The sequence below is a fragment of the Ambystoma mexicanum genome, chromosome 3q, assembly GCF_040938575.1.
Source record: "Ambystoma mexicanum isolate Mex_15411 chromosome 3q, UKY_AmexF1_1, whole genome shotgun sequence".
NCBI lineage: Eukaryota > Metazoa > Chordata > Amphibia > Caudata > Ambystomatidae > Ambystoma > Ambystoma mexicanum.
Window position 1 is genome coordinate 1066923270 of NC_090926.1, and position 14672 is coordinate 1066937941.

The window sequence follows — 14672 nt, forward strand, 5'->3', positions numbered from 1 at the left end:
ATAGAAAAATCGGCAGTCTCCCGCCTAAATTGGGAAGTTTGGCATGTATGCCCATAGCCATGGGTGCAACACTATTATGCTAAAGGGGCTCCTGCTGTCCATATTACCCGGAAATTCCGGACCATGCCTGAAAGGACCTGCTGAACTTTCAGTGCCGTCATGAGCATTTCCAACTGAAAGACACCTGTGCAGCTCCAATTAACTAGCAAGTCTGTGTCTGCGTCCACGACTATTGAAGTGGGTAAAAGTTCCCTTTTGTGGACTACTTTTCATCAATGACGTCCAGCAACTTAGCATGTAAAAAGAGGATTTGTTTTTATCTGGATATTAAATATTCTTAACATCATGTGTTACAGTAAGCTGATAGCCTGTGTCAACCAATCTCTGTATCAGGTGACATTTGAACACAATTTCTTTTGGAGTGGGGATCATTTTAATATTAGAGAAAGAAAGGGTTTGCTCTCAAACTGCGCACACACATAGAATAATAAGCAATTGCAAATTAAATGAGTGGTTTTAATCAGAATTGGTGCAGCCTGACACGTGTTTCGAGCTTCCCGCTCTTCTACTGAGGCTGCTTGTGCAAAATTATAAAACATTGATGTACAACGAAAACATTTGTTAAGCATGATTCAATAGCAAAACAAACCAGTCCCCAGACCCAGGGCAAGGAGGCAGTTAGGGTTTGCCAAACCAACACATTGAGTATATGGTTTAAAGTAACAGACAGTTGCAACGAATGCACATATCAAATCAACCCAATTCAAAGAAAGAAAATGAAAACACAAAAAGTGCGTAATTCGGTGGAAAAAACATAACACATTATAAAACAATGAAAAGAGGGAGGAGAGAGAAAAAAGACAAAAGAACAACAAAATTATTCAGTGAGAGAAGATGCTCATGGTAATCAGCCAGAAATACATGTATAAGGCCACTGACTGTTAAAATTGTACCTTAATCTTGGCTAGTGTGTATTTTGAATACTAGAGAAAAATGCAAAATTAAAAAATGTTTTATCAAGTGGCAACTTAATGAATCGAATGCGATAAAAAGAGGGGTTGCAAATATATTGCGTCATAGAAAATTGTTTTAATATTATATATATAGTTTTATCCCACTTACCAAAGGTAGAAGTTGAGTAATCTGACAAAGTTAGGCGTGGGCTCCCTATAAAGCAAAAGACGGGATGGCTATTTATGTAGGAATCTGACTGACTAGATTTCCACCTAGCAGTCATTTGAAAATAAAGAAATGACATACCATTATTTTGCAGTTGCACGAATGAATTTTCAGTAAATTATTATCTTGCTGCAGCACAGGCAGGAAACGAAGAATGCAGGTGCGGCAAGAGCCAAAGAAAACAAAGCAACAAAAGGTCAATTAGCTAATTGAGTGGTTTATCTCTGTGGACATCTGAAGCAGCAAGAAGTCTTGCTGGAAGGGTCCGTGTACAAATTGTCAACGTTGACTCACCAGTACTTTCACTGCTATGTGGGGAACTGGAGCCAAACGGGAACCCTCTGTGTGCCGAGTATAACTCGGAGATGTGAGGGAAGCAACAGTGAAAACGCCCGTGCACAGGCGAGTCACCACAGAGTTAATGGGAAAACAAGAGCGCCATGATGGACTAGTGTAGATATCATGTAAAGGAAATCATTAAGGCTACTCCATATAGACAAGGATATGTTTGAGGTGTGCGTATGCCGGAAATAAATTGCGCATGGTAAATGCACAAAATAGAATTGGAATTACAAAAAAATAAATAAAAAATAAATAAATAAATAAATAAATAAAAAAAAAATTTTAAAAAAAAATTGCGAGATAGAAGGACATAGATCCGGAAGATATTAGTTAATTAATTGGAGTATGAAGTCACTTGAGCTGTCCACGGATGGCAGTAGTGTATTTTAAAACACCTGTGCCTGCATCTATAATAAAGAGTGTTGCATGTGCTGAAAAAGATGCTAAATAAAGGAAGTGCGCCTCGACCTGACTGGATATGCAAGGATTGTGTTAAAACGGTTGCGCCCATGCTAGCAAGTGTATTCATTAAAAAAAAAAAAAAAAAAAAAAAAAAAAAAGGGGGGGGCGCTGCACCCGGGTAGATAGCATGATAGTTGAGTAATGACATGTAAATAGCGGCTGATTACCATTGACATCCATACAAATAATCGGTACCTATTGGCATGACATGTGCGAAGACCTTAAAAAACACACGTGTACCATAACTTTTAAACAACATGTAATCACAAAAAGACAGATAGTTCATGGTCTGTGTTCAGGCCAAACTCTACAGTACGGTATTGACAAATCAATCGGGCTTCCAATTGTCTAAGTTTGAGTATCTGGTTGCCTCCACGTTGTGGAAGTGACACCTTCATCATCCCAGCAAATTTGATCATTGTCTTGTTATCCATTTGATGGGATCTTTGCCAATGCAAAGCTAGGGGATATTTGGAGTCAGATTGAGTAATTGAGTACAGATGTTCCCTGATACGAATTTTCAGCGGGCGTATTGTACTGCCAATATAGAATAGGCCGCAGACACATTTAATACAGTAAATGCAGAATTTCGAATTACAATTAATAAAAGACAAAATCTTATGTGTACCTAAGTGTCCGAAGTCGATGGAGGTAGTCTCCAGTGCATGTGAACACGTGGAGCAGCCCCCACACTTGTAAAAACCAGGGCGTGGGGGCTGGTGTAACCAAGTATGTTGCTTGGGTGGGATTGACATGAATGAAGGAGAAAGTATGTTCTTGAGGTTGTTTGCCTTAGTATAGATAAAACTTGGTGAGTTGTCCACCCAAGGAGTAATATCACGATCAAGTTGTAGGATGTGCCAATGCCGTTTGATTATATTGTAAAGCAGCGAACTATCGGAATTAAATCTAGTAATAAATTTGAGTTTCTGAGAATGAACAGTCTCGTTCCTTATTTTCGGAGTGAGTAGATCGCATCTCTTCATGGTCCGTACATCATGTTCTGCTTTTACTACTGAGCGTACGTCATAGCCTCTAGCTATAAACCTTTGGCGTATCAATGAACATTCCTGGTCGAAGTCTTTCGTAAGCAGACAATTCCGTCTTGCCCGAATGAATTCGCCTTTGGGTATATTGGAAACTACAGTTTTCCTATGACAGCTAGTAGCATGCAGAACTGCATTCACGGATGTAGATTTTCTAAAAGTTTTAGTTACAAACTGATTATCTGAGATACTGATAGTAAGGTCTAAGAAATTAACACATATGGGGCTATACGTGTGTGTAAATTGAATGCCCCAATTGTTGGAATTGAGATAAGCAACAAATTCATTTAAAAGCTCAATAGAACCATTCCAAACCAAAAGCACATCATCGATATAACGTTTCCACATGTGAATATGTGGCGTGAAAAGCTGGTTAGAGAAAACGAGTTGTTGTTCATAATTATGCATGAAAATATTAGCTAACGCTGGGGCATAACTTGCCCCCATTGCAACTCCGATCAACTGTCTGTAGTAAGTGTTATTGAAAAGAAATACATTGTTGGTAAGGGCAACAGATAGTAAATCTTTGATCATTTCGATATGTTCGAAAAACGAGGCTGAATGAGCACGAAAGATAAAGTCTATACTGCTGATTGCTTGCTGATGATTAATGGATGTGTAAAGCGCTTTTACATCAAGTGTAACCAGGACAAGATTAGGTAACATAGGCAGTTGGTTAAGCATCTGGAGAATGTGCATTGTGTCACGAATGAAAGTAGGTATGTTGTTGACTAATGGTGAAATGCATTCATTGATGTACAGGGAGGTGGGCTCCAGGATACCACCACCTCCACTCAGTATAGGCCTCCCTTCTGGTATTTTAACAAACGGTTTGTGAATTTTTGGCAGGAAATAAGCAGTTGGCATTGTTGGCCCATCAACAATTAAGAATTGTCTTTCCACATCGGTTAACAGGCCTGCTGTAAGCCATTTGTCCACCACTAATTTGATTGTTGCACGGAGGGAGGTCGTAGGGTTACCAGGTAAAATTTCGTAACATCCAGGAGAATCAAGGTGGGCGAGGCCCATTGTGATGTAGTCTACTTTGTCCAGAATCACAACATTGCCTCCCTTATCTGCCTCCTTTATGATAATCGTATCAATTGAAGCCAGAGTGTGCAGAGCTTGTTGTTCTTTGATAGAGAGGTTAAATCTCGTGTTCTTTTGTTTGACAGAGTCTTGTAATTTGTGGATGTCATTGGTTACGACTTGGTGGAAAGTATCAATCAAGTTATCTTTAGGAAATACAGGAGTGAACTTCGATTTGTTTGATAATTCTTTTATTTTCAAAGTTTGTTGTTCAATATTGAGGTCATGCATCAAGTTCATTATATTCATGTTCGGGTCTGATCCATATTCATCAATAGACATGAGTACATGAGTGCTCAACATGGTTTGTAATGTGATGTCAGATGGTTGTGGTTCTTGGGGCTTACTTGTATAAAGCTTAACTTGTGTAGCGAAAAATTTCTTTAGTTTTAATTTACGAACAAATTTGAATAAATCAATCTGAATTTGAACATATTCATTGAGACCAGTAGGCGCAAAAGAGAGCCCTCGGTTAAGGACTGAACTTTCGTCAGAGGAGAGCGAATAACTACTCAAGTTATGAATTAAATCTATCTGATTTGATTCCTGAGAGTCTGTTGGTATGATGCCCGGGTGACTCTGCGTTGGGCGATCGGGGCGTTTGCGCCTGGTTGGTTGGCCGCCCCTTGTGCCCCTGGGCTTGGGTCTGGGGTTGAAATATTGACGGGTGGAGGTAATTGAAATCGAACCTGTTTGGCCGCAGCTAATGTGGCTTGGCGGTTGCCTTTTTTGTACCTGCGTATTTGTTCTAAAAAAGGCGTGGGCAGAATAATGGGTATTTGTTCCCCTTCTCTGGACTCGGTAGCATCAGAGAGATTAGGCTCAGAAGTAGCAATACCTGTTTCCGAATTAGTCTCAGAAGATGGTTTGTCACTGTCGCTATCGACTTCAGAGCTAGCAAGGGATGAAGCCAGACTACTCGTACGAGAGCGAGATACTTGATCATATTTAGGTTGATAAGTATATACCCTGTTATCACGGTAATCTCTATCATCTCGTGAGAATTTCCGTGATTTGCGTAGTTTGACTTCATCCTGATGTTTGCGTAAACGAGTATATAAAGTTTTATAGTTCTTGTCGATCGTAGTGCTGGGTGCATCATAGAGAGCAATTTCTTCTTTCAAACTATCGATTTGGACGACAATTCTGGCATGTTCTCTTTTAGCATGTTCAATAAGTAACTTGAGCATATTATTGGAACTGGTGGATAGGTTGCTTTCCCAGTCCGTGGCGAGGTCATTATCTAAGGGGTCTTCAAAGTCCGGAAGAATTAATATACGTAGGCCTCTAGGTATTTTATTTTCTTGTAAATAATGGGTAAGGGTAGTCTTTTCCCAAAATTTGTTGATCTCTCTGATGCTAAGGCGTTCAAGCTTAATAAATTTAGATCGTAAGTCCTCTACTTCAGAGGTCATCCTTTTGAAAGGGTTCAATGTCGAGCCCCTAGGGGCAAATAGAGCCTTAATATCATCATCTCTAGTTAGAATGTATTCAGCTGTTACAGCCATAGTGGTGATAGAAATAGTGATGCCGAATAGAGCTGCTGTGTCACTAGGCCTAACGGGTTTGAAGAAAAAGTGGCAGAAAAGGCCAGCAGGATACAGCGCATAGAACGGTAACTTATGTGGCTGTGATAGGGCTGCGGCTGAGAGCTTGAGTAGGAGCCTGCCAAATTCCCACTGGAAATTGGAATTAGAGAAAGAAAGGGTTTGCTCTCAAACTGCGCACACACATAGAATAATAAGCAATTGCAAATTAAATGAGTGGTTTTAATCAGAATTGGTGCAGCCTGACACGTGTTTCGAGCTTCCCGCTCTTCTACTGAGGCTGCTTGTGCAAAATTATAAAACATTGATGTACAACGAAAACATTTGTTAAGCATGATTCAATAGCAAAACAAACCAGTCCCCAGACCCAGGGCAAGGAGGCAGTTAGGGTTTGCCAAACCAACACATTGAGTATATGGTTTAAAGTAACAGACAGTTGCAACGAATGCACATATCAAATCAACCCAATTCAAAGAAAGAAAATGAAAACACAAAAAGTGCGTAATTCGGTGGAAAAAACATAACACATTATAAAACAATGAAAAGAGGGAGGAGAGAGAAAAAAGACAAAAGAACAACAAAATTATTCAGTGAGAGAAGATGCTCATGGTAATCAGCCAGAAATACATGTATAAGGCCACTGACTGTTAAAATTGTACCTTAATCTTGGCTAGTGTGTATTTTGAATACTAGAGAAAAATGCAAAATTAAAAAATGTTTTATCAAGTGGCAACTTAATGAATCGAATGCGATAAAAAGAGGGGTTGCAAATATATTGCGTCATAGAAAATTGTTTTAATATTATATATATAGTTTTATCCCACTTACCAAAGGTAGAAGTTGAGTAATCTGACAAAGTTAGGCGTGGGCTCCCTATAAAGCAAAAGACGGGATGGCTATTTATGTAGGAATCTGACTGACTAGATTTCCACCTAGCAGTCATTTGAAAATAAAGAAATGACATACCATTATTTTGCAGTTGCACGAATGAATTTTCAGTAAATTATTATCTTGCTGCAGCACAGGCAGGAAACGAAGAATGCAGGTGCGGCAAGAGCCAAAGAAAACAAAGCAACAAAAGGTCAATTAGCTAATTGAGTGGTTTATCTCTGTGGACATCTGAAGCAGCAAGAAGTCTTGCTGGAAGGGTCCGTGTACAAATTGTCAACGTTGACTCACCAGTACTTTCACTGCTATGTGGGGAACTGGAGCCAAACGGGAACCCTCTGTGTGCCGAGTATAACTCGGAGATGTGAGGGAAGCAACAGTGAAAACGCCCGTGCACAGGCGAGTCACCACAGAGTTAATGGGAAAACAAGAGCGCCATGATGGACTAGTGTAGATATCATGTAAAGGAAATCATTAAGGCTACTCCATATAGACAAGGATATGTTTGAGGTGTGCGTATGCCGGAAATAAATTGCGCATGGTAAATGCACAAAATAGAATTGGAATTACAAAAAAATAAATAAAAAATGCAACACTCTTTATTATAGATGCAGGCACAGGTGTTTTAAAATACACTACTGCCATCCGTGGACAGCTCAAGTGACTTCATACTCCAATTAATTAACTAATATCTTCCGGATCTATGTCCTTCTATCTCGCAATTTTTTTTTAAAATTTTTTTTTTATTTATTTATTTATTTATTTATTTTTTATTTATTTTTTTGTAATTCCAATTCTATTTTGTGCATTTACCATGCGCAATTTATTTCCGGCATACGCACACCTCAAACATATCCTTGTCTATATGGAGTAGCCTTAATGATTTCCTTTACATGATATCTACACTAGTCCATCATGGCGCTCTTGTTTTCCCATTAACTCTGTGGTGACTCGCCTGTGCACGGGCGTTTTCACTGTTGCTTCCCTCACATCTCCGAGTTATACTCGGCACACAGAGGGTTCCCGTTTGGCTCCAGTTCCCCACATAGCAGTGAAAGTACTGGTGAGTCAACGTTGACAATTTGTACACGGACCCTTCCAGCAAGACTTCTTGCTGCTTCAGATGTCCACAGAGATAAACCACTCAATTAGCTAATTGACCTTTTGTTGCTTTGTTTTCTTTGGCTCTTGCCGCACCTGCATTCTTCGTTTCCTGCCTGTGCTGCAGCAAGATAATAATTTACTGAAAATTCATTCGTGCAACTGCAAAATAATGGTATGTCATTTCTTTATTTTCAAATGACTGCTAGGTGGAAATCTAGTCAGTCAGATTCCTACATAAATAGCCATCCCGTCTTTTGCTTTATAGGGAGCCCACGCCTAACTTTGTCAGATTACTCAACTTCTACCTTTGGTAAGTGGGATAAAACTATATATATAATATTAAAACAATTTTCTATGACGCAATATATTTGCAACCCCTCTTTTTATCGCATTCGATTCATTAAGTTGCCACTTGATAAAACATTTTTTAATTTTGCATTTTTCTCTAGTATTCAAAATACACACTAGCCAAGATTAAGGTACAATTTTAACAGTCAGTGGCCTTATACATGTATTTCTGGCTGATTACCATGAGCATCTTCTCTCACTGAATAATTTTGTTGTTCTTTTGTCTTTTTTCTCTCTCCTCCCTCTTTTCATTGTTTTATAATGTGTTATGTTTTTTCCACCGAATTACGCACTTTTTGTGTTTTCATTTTCTTTCTTTGAATTGGGTTGATTTGATATGTGCATTCGTTGCAACTGTCTGTTACTTTAAACCATATACTCAATGTGTTGGTTTGGCAAACCCTAACTGCCTCCTTGCCCTGGGTCTGGGGACTGGTTTGTTTTGCTATTGAATCATGCTTAACAAATGTTTTCGTTGTACATCAATGTTTTATAATTTTGCACAAGCAGCCTCAGTAGAAGAGCGGGAAGCTCGAAACACGTGTCAGGCTGCACCAATTCTGATTAAAACCACTCATTTAATTTGCAATTGCTTATTATTCTATGTGTGTGCGCAGTTTGAGAGCAAACCCTTTCTTTCTCTAATTCCAATTTCCAGTGGGAATTTGGCAGGCTCCTACTCAAGCTCTCAGCCGCAGCCCTATCACAGCCACATAAGTTACCGTTCTATGCGCTGTATCCTGCTGGCCTTTTCTGCCACTTTTTCTTCATTTTAATATTATGTAGCATAAAAAGCATGTGTACATAATTTTTTTCACACGCTGTCTTTTCAATCGTTTGTATGGTAGAGGAGGGGTATGGAAATGAATTTTATTTTCTTCTCCCACCCTTTACATCATACAAAGGCACAAGCAATTATGCCAGCATGACATTTTCATGCTATTACAAATTATTTCGATGTTAATGAATCTGCCTTAATTTTTAACCATCTAAAAGCAGGCAGATTACAATGGAAACCATTCAAACAGTATCTGCCATCCATAAAAGTGAATAAACTAAGGAGTACAGGCGATCCCTCCTATATCTGTACCTTTGTTTTGCACCTTATTGTGAGGAGGCTCAGTAAGCAGAACGAGCATACTTTATTAATCTAACAGGTCAATTGGTTCAAAGAGCACCTACGATCAACATCCCACTATGGGCACTCCACTCTCCAACTGCTCCCTCTAGAATTGGAATTCGTCCTTGTCCTATATTCCTTCCTAGACAGTCTCCTCACACATGCTGAAACACCAACCTTCACTACCCTTGCCACATTCCACACCTGTCCTCCTTGAACCTCCACTGCCCCTCGAACTCTCTCAATCCTCACGGGGCACTCCAGAAACACTCATCCTTATGCCTTACCATCACTTTCCTACAACACACCAAATCTATTATAAATTAGCCCCCTTCACACTCTTCTTCCAGTCACAAGCCAATTTTACATTACTTCTGATCTTTTTCCTCCCATTTCACCACTAAATGTCCTAGGTGACATTCTATCAGCTTCCTTGTCCATGGCCAATCAAGTCGCTGCAGTCTGTCAAGCAGGATACTTTCAGTTCTTCAGACCTCCAGTAGTTGCAGCCCTAATACTATCACGGCTGGACTACTGTAATTCACAATATTTGGCCCAGCCCAAAGGCGTTATTCAGCGCCTACAACGCCTCCAGAACAAGGCGGCCCGGGTAGCCACTGGTACTCCATAGGGAGCACACATTACGCAGGTACTATGTTCATTACACTGGCACCCTGTTCATCGGCGCATCAGTTTTAAGGCATTATGCATAGTTCATCAGGCTATACATGAGCAAGGCGCTGAGTTTTTGCAAACTAAATTCTCACAATATGCTCCCAGTCGAAGCTAAGCTCAGTCTCTGCTAACCTATTTACCGTCCCTTCATACCATCGCATGACAATCGGAGGCAGGGCATTTTCTGTAGCCGGTGCTAAACTGTGGAATGAACTCCTCCCTGTTAATAAAAAGAATTTGTAACCATCTGGCTTTCAGCAAAGAGGTTAAGACGTTTCTCTTCCAATAAGCTTATGCTTTCTGTAGTTCTGCTTTTGATGTTTGCCTGCCTCTCAAGCGCCAAGGTGCCTTCGGTGACTGTGCGCTTGAGAAGCATCTGTAACATAACATAACATTAAACGCGCACACAAGCCTAAACTGAAGAAGGCTTGGGTGGCAATCTATGCACACAGGGCCAAGGAACCTCTCTCTTGTCTGGGCTCTGTTACAACCCCCTGCCATCACAAAGACAAACAGGACTGCATACTCATTCACCTCCTCGCAACCGAAGTTGCAATTGTATGTGTACTGAGTTTCAAGTCAGCCGTTCATCTGGTCATATTTTCCCCAGCTCTTCAGAGGGATTGGAAATTTGAAAAATTGAAACCCATAGCCCAACACTTCAGAGGACTTCCTTTCAACATTCAACACCAAGTAGAGAAAGAACTGCTCGCCCTAGTAGAAGCAGACATAATCGAACCAGCATCAGGACCAACCCCATGGGTCTCACCGGTGGTACCAGTGCCAAAAAGGGGTCCGGAAGGCCAAATAAGACTTTGTGTGGACATGCATCTACCCAATCAAGCCACCTCAGGGAGCATCACCAGTCACCACACATCATTGACATGGTGCATCTACTAAGCAGGGCAAAAATCTTCTCCCCTGTGGATCTAAACAAAGGATACCACCAGATTGAACTCAAAGAGTCGAGGTACATCACAACCTTCACCACCCACCTGGGGTTATTCTGCTAGAAATGCCTGAGATTCAGGATTTCTTCAGCAGCAGAAATATTTTAGGAAGAGATCCGCAAGATCATCTGCCACATTCCGCACTGAATGAATGACAGTGACGACATCTTAATATTCGGACATTCCAAGAAAGCTCATGAGGCCACCCTAACAATGTATGTGCAGCTCTCAATGAAGCCAAGCTAATGCTAAACAGGGACAAATGTGCCTTCAACAAGAGCACAGTAAAATGTTTCACACACATTTTCTCAGAAAACGTAATCCAGCCAGATCCAGACAAAATTTGAGCTTTAACAGAAGCCCCTCACCCTGTGAACATTGCACAAGTAAGATCCTTTCTGGGCTTGGCAAGCTACTGCACAAGGTATCTACCAGACTTTGCCACCACAAGAGCCCCTCTTCACTCCCTCACGAAGCAGGATCCCCTGTTCGAATGGGGTCCCTCCCAACAAGAGTCGTTTGACAGAATCCGGAGAGACGTCGCAGCTGCAGTGAGCATGTCCTACCTCAACCCGAACATGCACACCAAGCTGATGGATGCAAGCCCAGTGAATCTGGGGGCGATACTGACTCAACACTCGGGAAGTGAACATGCACAGAGAAAAGTAGTGTCATTTGCAGAAGTGCCATTAGCTCAAGTGTTATTAGCGACTGCTGTCTCATTGTGAATCTCTGCTTCTATTAATTGGCACTTGCTTAACCAGCGCTGCTTTGGACTTGCATCTTGTGACTAAACCACGTGACTGTTGCTGTGCTACCCTGCATCCAATAGGATCAAGCGGTACAAACCTTTGAATAGTGGAACTTTGGAACTTTGCTACTCCAACACGAGTATTTAGCAGCCATTCCCATTGTATTTTTCTTTTTTTTGTTTCTTTCTGTTTTTAGCTTTGTTTTTGCCTGCCTACCCAGAATTCTATTTAAGAATAACACACGCGCATTTGCGCGCGCGCATTTGCAGAAGTGCCTTTAGCTCAAGTGTTATTAGCGACTGCTGTCTCGCTGTCTAGCTGGCGAGCGGAGAGTCGGAAAAATGAGATAAGTTGTAATTGAGCATTTTGCTGTTAATTTTGTTACTTCTTTTTTCTTTTTTATTATTTTGGTTTTATTTTTCATGAGTTTATTTTAAGCTATTATTATTAATTGGTTAAGTTAACTACCAGAAGTAGGTGATTTCTAACAACCGCCATGTCTCTTTCAAGTTGTTCATTAAAAATGGGAATGCCGCCCATTACTGCTTTTGAAAAAGGTATTTCCATGAACTTGTACAACCATTTGAAAATGCCAGTGATAGGTCATTCTAAATTGCGCGGACTGAGCACAAAACATCAAAGGGCAATATCCCTATCAGCGGATATAAGATTTTTTTGTCACCCCGATTCGCAACGGTCGCCGGCTAAAAATAGAATTCTGAATGTAAAAAACTGCCCAACGATTGTCGACTCAATGACAAGCATTTCAATAGCTCCCATGGAAAATCCCATGCTTGCCAGTAGGGCTTTAGCCCAGGATGAAATATGCCTATGTTCTCCAAGTGAGATATCAGATTCTATCTTGGAAATCACCTGTCAGCGTGACAATATCCTAGCTACTCAATCAGAAACATGCACCAATGATTGTCCTCTCCAACCCATACATTTAGGTAACACAATGCCATTGAATCCCACGCCCCTTTGTTCGGTCGAGCTACAACAAGCCCTGCGCGTATCATACGACAAATTAACTGTAACAGGCGAAATCGACAATGAAGCCATAGCCTTCATGAACACCACAAATTATAGAAGTCCGGTGCCCTCCGAAGTACAATATATTTGTTCCAACACCAGAGATCTTATCCAATTGCAGGAGGACTCCAACTCACCGCCCTTAAATATATCAACGGGCACGCCTGAAAAAATTGCACTTGAGCACAAATTATCAAAATCACCAATTTTATTTGAAAAATCCGACAATCATTAATTTAACAACTCACTGGGCCTCATTACGAGTCCGGCGTGCTGGAATCCGGTGATTCTGTGACAACGGTGACTCCGCTTCCGCGACCGCAAGGTTGCGGAAACAAGGGCTGATTACGGCACGTGGGTTGCGCGCAACACACCGAGGTGGAAACGGAGTCACCACCGTCATGTAAACACCCACGCACACAGACTTTACGCCACAGAAAACGGTCTAAAACCCGTGTCCGCCCCCGCCGACATGGAAACACCGGAAGCGGAAATACCATGACCGCGGGGAAAAAAAACGGAAACAGAGAGGCAGCCATTATCCACTGCCATCTTCAGACACCACAGGTCAGAACACCTCCCTGAGACTGACAACACATCTAACACCATCATGGCATCCAGGATCCCAGCACGCAGACAGCGAAAGCAGCACTTCTGTGAGGCTGAGCTCACAGTTCTGGTGGAGCACATTGTCGAGCATGCGGAAATGCTCTTTAGTGCAGACCAGCGGCGCGCTACTCAGCAACGCCGCAAGAAGGTGTGGCCGGAGGCAGCACGCAAGTCCACAGCGGTAGGTGTTACCACACGCTCTGTGAAGGACTGCCATAAGAGGTGGGATGACCTCAGCCACCGGATGCGCAACCTCATCACTGCACACCGCCAACACAGCACTGCCACTGGTGGAGACCCTGCATCCCCTCTCAAGTTGCAATTGTGGGAGGAGCGCTGCAGCAGTGTCATGCACCTCGAGGGCATCCACGGCATAGGAGACGCAGAGGCAGGAGTGAGCCCACCTGCAGATGCCGGTAAGTGCAAAGCCATAAGTGTGAATGGGAGTGACCCAATGGACCCACTCGCAATGCCCTCCCCCCCCAAACAGGGCAGGAGTGACCCCATAGACTCACTCACAATGCCCCCTCAAACAGGGCAGGAGTGACCCAATGGAACCACTCACAATGCCCCCCCGCCCAAACAGGGCAGGAGTGACCCAATGGACCCACTCACAATGCCCCCCCGCCCAAACAGGGCAGGAGTGACCCAATGGACCCACTCACAATGCCCCCCCCCTAAACAGGGCATGAGTGACCCAATGGACCCACTCACAATGCCCCCCCAAACAGGGCAGGAGTGACCCAATGGACTCACTGACTGCCCAGATGACAAGTACCTCATCCCCAAAGCATGACCCCTGGAAATGCACACAGTGCATGCTTGACTGGAAGCAGAGACACACACACCTGAGTGCATCAATAGTCACAAGTGTGTACATACAAGTGGTCATGCTGCAGCGTGAGAGCAATGCAACGTCGGTGCGTCGGCTCTCCAGGTCGATTGGACGATTTGCGGCCACCATTGTCACCCTGGCACACCATGTCTGGGAAGGGAACAGTGTGCAATCCAGCATTGCGGAGTCAATGGTTCCTTCTAACACAAAGGCTAAAAAGGTGGTGCCGTACGTAGTGTTTGTGGTATCATCTCTTGATCTGATGCAGTGCAATCTTGTGTCATCATTCATTCAACCATATGGGCCAAGCAGTGGTTGGACGGATGGCTGATTGCAAATCATGGGTAATTGTTGTAGATGGTGGCATTTGGATGTTGCCCAATGACTTGCTGTGTATATGTAGTTGCCCTTGCGGACAATAGTGGTTGGTACGTATGGCACTGTGCAATGACGTGCACCCATGGAGGAGTCAATCTATGGGCTGTGATGATTTGGCTGTTGCAGGATGTCTCATGTGCAGCCGTCATGTGCATTTGGGGGGGGCAGTGGTGCTAAGTGTGGGTGGCTGTATTAAGTGGATCAACTTGTATGGCCTTGTGGTAGCATTGGTCGTATGTCTCATTTGGCAGGGTGTGTACTGTGCCAACCTGTCATGTGTAGCTTTGTGATATGTGGGTTATGCTGACCGTACATT